Raw genomic sequence first — 11,933 nt, 5'->3', positions numbered from 1 at the left:
AAAGGATCAAGTGGTTGGACCTTGGAAGAAGGAAAAAAAAAGTAAGGTTTTTAGATGGACATATCCTTTAATGCAAGTGGTACAAGTCCTGCATCATAGGATATGGAATGAGATAAATTGAAAGGATCAAGTGGTTGGACCATGGAAGATGGAAAAAAAAGTAAGGTTTTTAGATGGACATATCCTTTGATGCAGGTGGTACAAGTCCTGCATCATAGGATAAGGAATGAGATAAATTGAAAGGATCAAGTGGTTGGACCATGGAAGATGGAAAAAAAAGTAAGGTTTTTAGATGGACATATTCCTTGATGCAGGTGGTACAAGTCCTGCATCATAGGATAAGGAATTATATAAATTGAAAAGATCAAGTGGTTGGACCACGGAAGATGGATAAAAAAAGGAAGGTTTTCAGATGGAAATATCCTTCAATGCAGGTGGTACAAGTCCTGCATCATAGGATAAAGAATGGGCTAAATTGAAAGGATCAAGTGGATGGACCATGGATGATGGAGAAAAAAAAGGAATGTTTTTAGATGGACACATCCTTTAATGCGTGTGGTACAAGTCCTGCATCATGGGATAAGGAATGAGATAAATTGAAAGGATCAAGTGGTTGGACCTTGGAAGAAGGAAAAAAAAAGAGGGTTTTTATATGGACATATCCTTTGATGCAAGTGGTACAAGTCCTGCAACATAGGATATGGAATGAGATAAATTGAGGATCAAGTGGTTGGACCATGGAAGATGGAAAAAAAAGAAAGGTTTTTAGATGGACATATCCTTTGATGCAGGTGGTACAAGTCCTGCATCATAGGATAAGGAATGAGATAAATTGAAAGGATCAAGTGGTTGGACCATGGAAGATGGAGAAAAAAAAAGGAAGGTTTTTAGATGGAAATATCCTTTAATGCAGGTGGTACAAGTCCTTCATCATAGGATAAGGAATGGGCTAAATATAAAGGATAAAGTGGCTGAACCATGGAAGATGGAGAAAAAAAGGAAGGTTTTTAGATGGACATATCCTTTAATGCAGGTGGTACAAGTCCTGCATCATAGGATAAGGAATGAGATAAATTGAAAGGATGAAATGGTTGGACCATGGAAGATGGACAAAAATGAAGGGTTTTAGATGGACATATACTTTGATGCAGGTGGTACAAGTCCTGCATCATAGGATAAGGAATGAGATAAATTGAAAGGATCAAGTGGTTGGACCATGGAAGATGGAAACGAAAAAGAAAAGTTTTTAGATGGACATATCCTTTGACGCAGGTGGTACAAGTCCTGCATCATAGGATAAGGAATGAGATAAATTGAAAATATCAAGTGGTTGGAAACTGGAAGATGGAAAAAAAGGAAGGTTTTAAGATGGACATATCCTTTGACGCAGGTGGTACAAATCCTGCATCATAGGATAAGGAATGAGATAAATTGAATGGATCAAGTGGTTGGACCATGGAAGATTGAAACGAAAAAGAAAAGTTTTTAGATGGACATATCCTTTGATGCAGGTGGTACAAGTCCTGCATCATAGGATAAGGAATGAGATAAATTGAAAATATCAAGTGGTTGGACCATGGAAGATGAAGAAAAAAAGGAAGGTTTTTAGATGGACATATCCTTTGATGCAGGTGGTACAAGTCCTGCACCATAGGATAAGAAATGAGATAAATTGAAAAGATCAAGTGGTTGGAACATGGAAGATGGAGAAAAAAAAGGAAGGTTTTTAGATGGACATATCCTTTAATGCAGGTGGTACAAGTCCTGCATCATAGGATAAGGAATGAGATAAATTGAAAGGATCAAGTGGTTGGACCAGGGAAAAAGGAAAAAAAAAGAAAGGTTTTTATATGGACATGTCCTTTAATGCAAGTGGTACAAGTCCTGCATCATAGGATAAGGAATGAGATAAATTGAAAGGCTCAAGTGGTTGGACCATGAAATATGGAAAAAAAAGGGAAAGTTTTTAGATGGACATATCCTTTGATGCAGGTGGTACAAGTCCTGCATCATAGGATAAGGAATGAGATTAATTGAAAGGATCAAGTGCTGGGACCAAGGAAGAAGGAAAATAAAGGAGGGTTTTTAGATGGACATATCCTTTGATGCAGGTGGTACAAGTCCTGCACCATAGGATAAGGAATGAGATAAATCGAAAGGATCAAGTGGTTGGACCATGGAAGATGGAGAAAAAAAAAGGAAGGTTTTTAGATGGACATATCCTTTGATGCAGGTGGTACAAGTCCTGCATCATAGGATAAGGAATGAAATAAATTGAAAAGATCAAGTGGTTGGACCATGGAAGATGGATATAAAAGGAAGGTTTTTAGATGGAGATATCCTTTGATGCAGGTGGTACAAGTCCTGCATCATAGGATAAGGAATGAGATAAATTGAAAGGATCAAGTGGTTGGTCCATGGAAGATAGAGAAAAAGGAAGGTTTTTAGATGGACATATCCTTTGACGCAGGTGGTACAATTACTGTACCATAGGATAAGGAATGAGATAAATTGAAAAAATCAAGTGGTTGGACCATGGAATATGGAAAAAAAGGATGGTTTTTAGATGGACATATCCTTTGACGCAGGTGGTACAAGTCCTGCACCAGAGAATAAGGAATGAGATAAATTGAAAGGATCAAGTGGTTGGACCATGGAATATGGGAAAAAAGGAAGGTTTTTAGATGGACATATCCTTTGACGCAGGTGGTACAAGTCCTGCACCATAGGATAAGGAATGATATAAATTGAAAAGATCAAGTGGTTGGACCATGGAAGATGGATAAAAAAGGAAGGTTTTTAGATGGACATATCCTTTGATGCAGGTGGTACAAGTCCTGCATCATAGGATAAGGAATGAGATAAATTGAAAGGATCAAGTGGTTGGACCATGGAGGATGGAGAAAAAAAAGGAAGGTTTCTAGATGGACATATCCTTTGATGCAGGTGGGACAAGTCCTGCACCAGATAATAAGGAATGAGATATATTGAAAGGATCAAGTGGTTGGACCATGGAATATGGGAAAAAAGGAAGGTTTTTAGATGGACATATCCTTTGATGCAGGTGATACAAGTCCTGCACCATAGGATAAGGAATGAAATAAATTGAAAAGATCAAGTGGTTGGACCATGGAAGATGGATAAAAAAAGGAAGGTTTTTAGATGGACATATCCTTTGACGCAGGTAGTACAAGTCATGCACCATAGGATAAGGAATGAGATAAATTGAAAAGATCAAGTGGTTGGACCATGGAAGATGAATAAAAAAGGAAGGTTTTCAGATGGACATATCCTTTGATGCAGGTGGTACATGTCCTGCATCATAGGATAAGGAATGAGATAAATTGAAAGGATCAAGTGGTTGGACCATGGAGGATGGAGAAAAAAAAGGAAGGTTTTTAGATGGACATATCGTTTGATGCAGGTGGTACAAGTCCTGCGTCATAGGATAAGGAATGAGATAAATTGAAAGGATCAAGTGGTTGGACCATGGAGTATGGAAAAAAAAGGAAGGTTTTTAGATGGACATATCCTTTGACGCAGGTGGTACAAGTCCTGCACCATAGGATAAGGAATGAGATAAATTGAAAGGATCAAGTGGTTGGACCATGGAAGATGGAAAAAAAAAGGAATGATTTTATATGGACATATCTTTTGATGCAGGTGGTACAAGTCCTGCACCATAGAATAAGGAATGAGATAAATTGAAAGGATCAAGTGGTTGGACCATGGAAGATGGAAAAAAAAAGGAATGATTTTATATGGACATATCTTTTGATGCAGGTGGTACAAGTCCTGCATCATAGGATAAGGAATGAGATAAATTGAAAGGATCAAGTGGTTGGACCATGGAGTATGGAAAAAAAAGGAAGGTTTTTAGATGGACATATCCTTTGACGCAGGTGGTACAAGTCCTGCACCATAGGATAAGGAATGAGATAAATTGAAAGGATCAAGTGGTTGGACCATGGAAGATGGAAAAAAATGGAAGGTTTTTAGATGGACATATCCTTTGATGCAGGTGGTACAAGTCCTGTTTCATATGATAAGGGATGAGATAAATTGAAAGGATCAAGTGGTTAGACCATGTAATATGAAAAAAAAGTAAGGTTTTTAGATGGACATATCCTTTGATGCAGGTGGTACAAGTCCTGCACCATAGCATAAGGAATGAGATAAATTGAAAGGAACAAGTGGTTAGACCATGGAAGATGGAAAAAAAAGGAAGGATTTTAAATGGACATATCCTTTGATGCAAGTGGTACAAGTCATGCATCATAGGATAAGGAATGAGATAAATTGAAAGGATCAAGTGGTTGGACCATGGAATATGGAATAAAAGGAAGGTTTTTAGACGGACATATCCTTTGACGCAGGTGGTACAAGTCCTGCACCATAGGATAAAGAATGATATAAATTGAAAGGATCAAGTGGTTGGACCATGGAAGATGGATATAAAAGGAAGGGTTTTATATGGACATATCCTTTGATGCAGGTGGTACAAGTCCTGCACCATAGGATAAGGAATGAAATAAATTGAAAGGATCAAATGGTTGGACCATGGAAGATGGAAAAGAAAGGAAGGTTTTTATATGTACATATCCTTTGATGTATGTGGTACAAGTCCTGCACCATAGGATAAGGAATGAGATAAATTGAAAGGATCAAGTGGTTGGACCATGGAATATTGAGAAAAGAAAGGAAGGTTTTTAGATGGACATATCCTTTGATGCAGGTGGTACAAGTCCTGCATCATATGATAAGTAATGGGCTAAATTAAAAGGATCAACTGGGCTGACCATGGAAGATGAAAAAAAGGAAGGTATTTAGATGGACATATCCTTCAATGCAGGTGGTACAAGTCCTGCATCGTAGGATAAGTAATGGGCCAAATTGAAAGGATCAACTGGGTTGACCATGGAAGATGGAAACCAAGGAAGGTTTTTAGATGGACATATACTTTGATGCAGGTGGTACAAGTCCGGCATCAGAGGATAAAGAATAAGATAAATTGAAAGGACAAAGTGGTTGGACCATGGAAGATGGATAAAAAAAGGAAGGTTTTCAGATGGACATATTCTTTGATGCAGGTGGTACAAGTCCTGCATCATAGGATAAGGAATAAGCTTAATTGAAAGGATCAAGTGGTTGGACCATGGAGATGAAGAAAAGAAAGGAAAGTTTTTAGATGGACATATTCTTTGATGCAGGTGGTACAAGTCCTGCATCATAGAATAAGGAATGGGCTTAATTGAAAGGATTAAGTGGTTGGACCATGGAAGATGGAGAAAAAAAGGAAGGTTTTTAGATGGATATATTCTTTGATGCAGGTGATACAAGTCCTGCATCATAGGGTAAGAAATAGGCTTAATTGAAAGGATCATGTGGTTGGACCATGGAAGATGAAGAAAAGAAAGGAAAGTTTTTAGATGGACATATTCTTTGATGCAGGTGGTACAAGTCATGCATCATGGGATAAGGAATGAGATAAATTGAAAGGATCAAGTGGTTGGACCATGGAAGATGGAAAAAAATGAAGGTTTTAGATGGACATATCTTTTGGTGCAGGTGGTACAAGTCATGCATCATAGGATAAGGAATTGGCTTAATTGAAAGGCTCAAGTAGTTGGACCATGGAAGATGGAGAAAAAAAGGAAGGCTTTTAGATGGACATATCTTTTGGTGCAGGTGGTACAAGTCCTGCATAATAGGATAAGGAATGGGCTTAATTGAAAGGATCAAGTGGTTGGACCATGGAAGCTGAAGAAAAAAAGGAAGGTTTTTAGATGGAAATATCCTTTAATGCAGTTGGTACAAGTCCTGCATCATAGGATAAGGATTCGGCTTAATTGAAAGGATCAAGTGGTTGGACCATGGAAGATGGAGAAAAAAAGGAAGGTTTTTAGATGGAAATATACTTTAATGCAGGTGGTACAAGTCCTGCATCATAGGATAAAGAATGGGCTAATTAAAAGGATCAAGTGGTTGGACCATGGAAGCTGGAGAAAAAAAGGAAGGTTTTTATATGGAAATATCTTTTAATGCAGTTGGTACAAGTCCTGCATCATAGGATTAGGAATGGCTTAATTGAAAGGATCAAGTGGTTGGACCATGGAAGCTGGAGAAAAAAAAGGAAGGTTTTTAGATGGAAATATCTTTTAATGCAGTTGGGACAAGTCCTGCATCATAGGATAAGGATTGGGCTTAATTGAAAGGATCAAGTGGTTGGACCATGGAAGATGGAGAAAAAAGGGAAGGTTTTTAGATGGAAATATACTTTAATGCAGGTGGTACAAGTCCTGAATCATAGGATAAAGAATGGGCTTAATTAAAAGGATCAAGTGGTTGGACCATGGAAGCTGGAGAAAAAAAGGAAGGTTTTTAGATGGAAATATCCTTTAATGCAGGTGGTACAAGTCCTGCATCATAGGATAAGGAATGGGCTTAATTGAAAGGATCAAGTGGTTGGACCATGGAAGCTGGAGAAAAAAAGGAAGGTTTTTAGATGGAAATATCCTTTAATGCAGGTGGTACAAGTCCTGCATCATAGGATAAGGATTGGGCTTAATTGAAAGGATCAAGTGATTGGACCTGGAAGAAGGAAAAAAAAAGAGGGTTTTTATATGGACATATCCTTTGATGCAAGTGGTACAAGTCCTGCACCATAGGATAAGGAATGGGATAAATTGAAAGGATCAAGTGGTTGGACCCTGGAAGATGGAAAAAAGGAAGGTTTTTAGATGGACATATCCTTTGACGCAGGTGGTACAAGTCCTGCATCATAGGATAAGGAATGAGATAAATTGAAACGATCAAGTGGTTGGACTTTGGAAGAAGGAAAAAAAAAGTAAGGTTTTTAGATGGACATAACTTTTAATGCAAGTGGTACCAGTCCTGCATCATAGGATATGGAATGAGATAAATTGAAAGGATCAAGTGGTTGGACCATGGAAGATGGAAAAAAATTAAGGTTTTTAGATGGACATATCCCTTGATGCAGGTGGTACAAGTCCTGCATCATAGGATAAGGAATGAGATAAATTGAAAGGATCAAGTGGTTGGACCATGGAAGATGGAAAAAAAAGTAAGGTTTTTAGATGGACATATCCTTTGATGCCGGTGGTGCAAGCCTTGCATTATAGGATAAAGAATGGGCTAAATTGAAAGGATCAAGTGGTTGGACCATGGAAGATGGAAACGAAAAAGAAAAATTTTTATATGGACATATCCTTTGATGCAGGTGGTACAAGTCCTGCATCATAGGATAAGGAATGATATAAATTGAAAGGATCAAGTGGTTGGACCCTGGAAGATGGAAAAAAGGAAGGTTTTAAGATGGACATATCCTTTGATGCAGGTGGTACAAGTCCTGCATCATAGGACAAGGAATGAGATAAATTGAAAGGATCAAGTGGTTGGACCATGGAAGAAGGAAAAAAAAAAGAAAGTTTTTATATGGACATGTCCTTTAATGTAAGTGGTACAAGTCCTGCATCATAGGATAAGGAATGAGATAAATTGAAAGGATCAAGTGGTTGGACCATGAAACATGGAAAAAAAAGGGAAGGTTTTTAGATGGACATATCCTTTGGTGCAGGTGGTACAAGTCCTGCATCATTGGATAAGGAATGAGATTAATTGAAAGGATCAAGTGCTGGGACCATGGAAGAAGGAAAAAAAATTAAGGTTTTTAGATGGACATATCCTTTGATGCAGGTGGTACAAGTCCTGCACCATAGGATAAGGAATGGGCTAAATTGAAAGGATCAAATGGCTGGACCATAGATGATGGAGGAAAAAAAGGAATGTTTTTAGATGGACATATCCTTTAATGCATGTGGTACAAGTCCTGCATAATGGGATTAGGAATGAGATAAATTGAAAGGATCAAGTGGTTGGACCATGGAAGATGGAAAAAAAAGTAAGGTTTTTAGATGGACATATCCTTTGATGCAAGTGGTACAGGTCCTGCATCATAGGATAAGGAATGGGCTAAATTGAAAGGATCAAGTGGCTGGACCATGGAAGATGGAGAAAAAAAATGAGGGTTTTTAGATGGACATATCCTTTAATGCAGGTGGTACAAGTCCTGCATCATAGGATAAGGAATGAGATAAATTGAAAGGATCAAGTGATTGGACCATGGAAGATGGAAAAAAAGGAAGGTTTTTAGATGGACATATCCTTTGATGCAGGTGGTACAAGTCCTGCATCATAGGATAAGGAATGAGATAAATTGAAAGGATCAAGTGGTTGGACCATGGAAGATGAAAACGAAAAAGAAAGGTTTTTAGATGGACTTATCCTTTGATGCAGGTGGTACAAGTCCTGCATCATAGGATAAGGAATGAGATAAATTGAAAGGATCAAGTGGTTGGACCATGGAAGATGGAAAAAAATGGAAGGTTTTTAGATGGACATATCCTTTGATGCAGGTGGTACAAGTCCTGCTTCATATGATAAGGGATGAGATAAATTGAAAGGATCAAGTGGTTAGACCATGTAATATGAAAAAAAAGTAAGGTTTTTAGATGGACATATCCTTTGATGCAGGTGGTACAAGTCCTGCACCATAGTATAAGGAATGAGATAAATTGAAAGGATCAAGTGGTTAGACCATGGAAGATGGAAAAAAAAGGAAGGATTTTAGATGGACATATCCTTTGATGCAAGTGGTACAAGTCATGCATCATAGGATAAGGAATGAGATAAATTGAAAGGATCAAGTGGTTGGACCATGGAATATGGAATAAAAGGAAGGTTTTTAGACGGACATATCCTTTGACGCAGGTGGTACAAGTCCTGCACCATAGGATAAAGAATGATATAAATTGAAAGGATCAAGTGGTTGGACCATGGAAGATGGATATAAAAGGAAGGGTTTTATATGGACATATCCTTTGATGCAGGTGGTACAAGTCCTGCACCATAGGATAAGGAATGAGATAAATTGAAAGGATCAAATGGTTGGACCATGGAAGATGGAAAAGAAAGGAAGGTTTTTATATGTACATATCCTTTGATGTAGGTGGTACAAGTCCTGCACCATAGGATAAGGAATGAGATAAATTGAAAGGATCAAGTGGTTGGACCATGGAATATTGAGAAAAGAAAGGAATGTTTTTAGATGGACATATCCTTTGATGCAGGTGGTACAAGTCCTGCATCATAGGATAAGTAATGGGCTAAATTGAAAGGATCAACTGGGCTGACCATGGAAGATGAAAAAAAGGAAGGTATTTAGATGGACATGTCCTTCAATGCAGGTGGTACAAGTCCTGCATCGTAGGATAAGTAATGGGCCAAATTGAAAGGATCAACTGGGTTGACCATGGAAGATGGAAACCAAGGAAGGTTTTTAGATGGACATATACTTTGATGCAGGTGGTACAAGTCCTGCATCAGAGGATAAAGAATAAGATAAATTGAAAGGACAAAGTGGTTGGACCATGGAAGATGGATAAAAAAAGGAAGGTTTTCAGATGGACATATTCTTTGATGCAGGTGGTACAAGTCCTGCATCATAGGATAAAGAATAAGCTTAATTGAAAGGATCAAGTGGTTGGACCATGGAGATGAAGAAAAGAAAGGAAAGTTTTTAGATGGACATATTCTTTGATGCAGGTGGTACAAGTCCTGCATCATAGAATAAGGAATGGGCTTAATTGAAAGGATTAAGTGGTTGGACCATGGAAGATGGAGAAAAAAAGGAATGTTTTTAGATGGATATATTCTTTGATGCAGGTGATACAAGTCCTGCATCATAGGGTAAGAAATAGGCTTAATTGAAAGGATCATGTGGTTGGACCATGGAAGATGAAGAAAAGAAAGGAAAGTTTTTAGATGGACATATTCTTTGATGCAGGTGGTACAAGTCATGCATCATGGGATAAGGAATGAGATAAATTGAAAGGATCAAGTGGTTGGACCATGGAAGATGGAAAAAAAATGAAGGTTTTTAGATGGACATATCTTTTGGTGCAGGTGGTACTAGTCATGCATCATAGGATAAGGAATTGGCTTAATTGAAAGGCTCAAGTAGTTGGACCATGGAAGATGGAGAAAAAAAGGAAGGCTTTTAGATGGACATATCTTTTGGTGCAGGTGGTACAAGTCCTGCATCCTAGGATAAGGAATGGGCTTAATTGAAAGGATCAAGTGGTTGGACCATGGAAGCTGGAGAAAAAAAGGAAGGTTTTTAGATGGAAATATCCTTTAATGCAGTTGGTACAAGTCCTGCATCATAGGATAAGGATTGGGCTTAATTGAAAGGATCAAGTGGTTGGACCATGGAAGATGGAGAAAAAAAAGGAAGGTTTTTAGATGGAAATATACTTTAATGCAGGTGGTACAAGTCCTGCATCATAGGATAAAGAATGGGCTAATTAAAAGGATCTAGTGGTTGGACCATGGAAGCTGGAGAAAAAAAGGAAGGTTTTTATATGGAAATATCTTTTAATGCAGTTGGTACAAGTCCTGCATCATAGGATTAGGAATGGGCTTAACTGAAAGGATCAAGTGGTTGGACCATGGAAGCTGGAGAAAAAAAAGGAAGGTTTTTAGATGGAAATATCTTTTAATGCAGTTGGGACAAGTCCTGCATCATAGGATAAGGATTGGGCTTAATTGAAAGGATCAAGTGGTTGGACCATGGAAGATGGAGAAAAAAAGGAAGGTTTTTAGATGGAAATATACTTTAATGCAGGTGGTACAAGTCCTGAATCATAGGATAAAGAATGGGCTTAATTAAAAGGATCAAGTGGTTGGACCATGGAAGCTGGAGAAAAAAAGGAAGGTTTTTAGATGGAAATATCCTTTAATGCAGGTGGTACAAGTCCTGCATCATAAGATAAGGAATGGGCTTAATTGAAAGGATCAAGTGGTTGGACCATGGAAGCTGGAGAAAAAAAGGAAAGTTTTTAGATGGAAATATCCTTTAATGCAGGTGGTACAAGTCCTGCATCATAGGATAAGGATTGGGCTTAATTGAAAGGATCAAGTGGCTGGACCATGGAAGATGGAGAAAAAAATGAAAGTTTTTAGATGGAAATATCCTTTAATGCAGGTGGTACAAGTCCTGCATCATAGGATAAGGATTGGGCTTAATTGAAAGGATCAAGTGATTGGACCTTGGAAGAAGGAAAAAAAAAGAGGGTTTTTATATGGACATATCCTTTGATGCAAGTGGTACAAGTCCTGCACCATAGGATAAGGAATGGGATAAATTGAAAGGATCAAGTGGTTGGACCCTGGAAGATGGAAAAAAGGAAGGTTTTTAGATGGACATATCCTTTGACGCAGGTGGTACAAGTCCTGCATCATAGGATAAGGAATGAGATAAATTGAAACGATCAAGTGGTTGGACTTTGGAAGAAGGAAAAAAAAAAGTAAGGTTTTTAGATGGACATAACTTTTAATGCAAGTGGTACAAGTCCTGCATCATAGGATATGTAATGAGATAAATTGAAAGGATCAAGTGGTTGGACCATGGAAGATGGAAAAAAAGTAAGGTTTTTAGATGGCCATATCCCTTGATGCATGTGGTACAAGTCCTGCATCATAGGATAAGGAATGAGATAAATTGAAAGGATCAAGTGGTTGGACCATGGAAGATGGAAAAAAAGTAAGGTTTTAGATGGACATATCCTTTGATGCCGGTGGTACAAGCCTTGCATTATAGGATAAAGAATGGGCTAAATTGAAAGGATCAAGTGGTTGGACCATGGAAGATGGAAACGAAAAAGAAAATTTTTTATATGGACATATCCTTTGATGCAGGTGGTGCAAGTCCTGCATCATAGGATAAGGAATGATATAAATTGAAAGGATCAAGTGGTTGGACCCTGGAAGATGGAAAAAAGGAAGGTTTTAAGATGGAAATATCCTTTGATGCCGGTGGTACAAGTCCTGCATCATAGGATAAGGAATGAGAT

This window comes from Palaemon carinicauda, chromosome 5 (genome assembly GCF_036898095.1).
Source record: "Palaemon carinicauda isolate YSFRI2023 chromosome 5, ASM3689809v2, whole genome shotgun sequence".
NCBI classification, from domain to species: domain Eukaryota; kingdom Metazoa; phylum Arthropoda; class Malacostraca; order Decapoda; family Palaemonidae; genus Palaemon; species Palaemon carinicauda.
This window is presented reverse-complemented; position numbering follows the sequence as displayed.